Here is a 1,958-nt window from a genome sequence, read left to right on the forward strand (position 1 = left end):
TAAAGAGGGCACGTATTGAATGGAGCACTGGGTGTTATACACAAACAATGAATCATGGAACAGTACATCAAAAACTAATGATGTAATGTATGGTGATTAACATAACATAATAAAATAAATATATATGATCTTAAAAAATAAAAACTTCTTGGTGTGAGAAAAATTCTGAGACAGGGAGAGGTGAGAGGGTAAGCCATGAGAGATTTATCCTTATCTGAGAGATTTATCTTTATCTGAGATAAAGAGATTTATCTTTATCTGAGAGATTCCTTGAGAGGTTTAAAGCTGATAAAGATACAGTGGAGATTTGCATTTTGTATGGCTTCCTCAGTCCGGGTCAAGGTCAAAGGCAGACAAACCTCTTACGTAGTAAGACAGGTCAGAGATAATGAAGGCCTCAAATGGGGAAATGTACTTCTCACCTGGGTGGGGTGTCAAAGCACCTGGCTCTGGGGGTCCCAAACAGACCAGGTGCAGCCACTCACCACTGATAAAATCCAAAGGCAGAGACATGAGTGGTGGTGAAACAAGAAAGGAATTTATCTCAATGAAGCCAACACTGGGGGGACACCGTGGACTAGCGTCTCAAAGACTGTCTCCCAAGTGCTGAAAATACATCTAGGTTTATGTAAAGAAAATGTGGGACAAAGGTCAGGTACATTCAGGTGGGCAGTGAAAGTCAGATCAATCATGTGGTCAATCACTCCGGTCTTGCTGGCTCAGGGCAGTCCTTGTTGCTTGAGGGGGTAGTTTTGGCTCACATCAGGGGATGCTTTGCCTGCGGGGTCTTTTCCCTGAGTTAAGAAATAAGCTGGAAAGAAAAACTTAAGTACAGACTGAGGTCAAAATGTAGGTAGTCCTGGGTGCCTGGGTGGCTCAGTTGGTTAAGCGACTGCCTTCAGCTCAGGTCATGATCCTGGAGTCCTGGGATCGAGTCCCGCATCGGGCTCCCTGCTCAGCAGGGGGTCTGCTTCTCCTTCTGACCCTGTTCCCGCTCGTGCTCTCTGTCTCTCATTCTCTCTCAAATAAATAAATAAAATCTTTAAAAAAAAAAAAGAGAAAATGTAGGTAGTCCTATCTCATGATAGATATGACATGAGAAGACAAATTTGAAAGGTATGTAGGACGTGGAATTGCTACAACTTGACGATGTTGGTCTAATCAGTGTCTGCTCACCTTTGTGTTACTTGACCTTCTAGTCTGGGTCACAGCCCTTTCCTCGGTGCTTACAACTACCTTTGACATTGTTTCACTTGGCACACGATAAAATTGTGATATTATTCACCATGCGGTCACTGCTATGTGCAGTTTTCTAACTTGGGTAATAAGAGTTTCTACCTAGTGAGAAAGAACTAAAGAAGCAGCAGCAGGTTTGGAAGGGACATGATGATTTCAATTTTTAATATACAGTAGACCCTTGAACCATGTGCTGTACCTTGACCCCCCAGTGATGTGGAAATTCTGGGTATAACTTTTTGACTCCCCAAAAACTTAACTACTGATAGCCTGCTCTTGACCAGAAGCCTTACTGATAACAATTAACGCATTTTGTATGTTCTATGTATTATAGACTGTATTTTTTTTACTCTATTCTTAAACTAGAGAAAAAATGTTACTAAGAAAATCATAAGGAAGAGAAAAATACATTTACAGTACTGTACTGTATTTATCCAAAAAAGTATAAGTGGACCCACACAGTTCAAGGGTCAGCTGTATTGCATTTTAGGTGTGTTGTCGGAAAACGAAAAACGACCTCCATGATTCAGAACCAAAATAGAACAGGAAGATAGAGTTGGGGATAAAGAGGAACAATAGCTTTATTGCTTTGCCAGGTAAAGGAGGCCCCACAGCAGGCTATGGCCTTCAAAAACTGCGAGCCCTCCAGGCGCCTGTGTGGCTCAGCAGGTTGAATGTCTGACTTCAAGGTCATGGTGCCGGGGTCCTGGGATCAAGCCCTA

The sequence above is a fragment of the Leptonychotes weddellii genome, chromosome 4, assembly GCF_054177405.1.
Source record: "Leptonychotes weddellii isolate Sample4059 chromosome 4, ASM5417740v2, whole genome shotgun sequence".
NCBI classification, from domain to species: domain Eukaryota; kingdom Metazoa; phylum Chordata; class Mammalia; order Carnivora; family Phocidae; genus Leptonychotes; species Leptonychotes weddellii.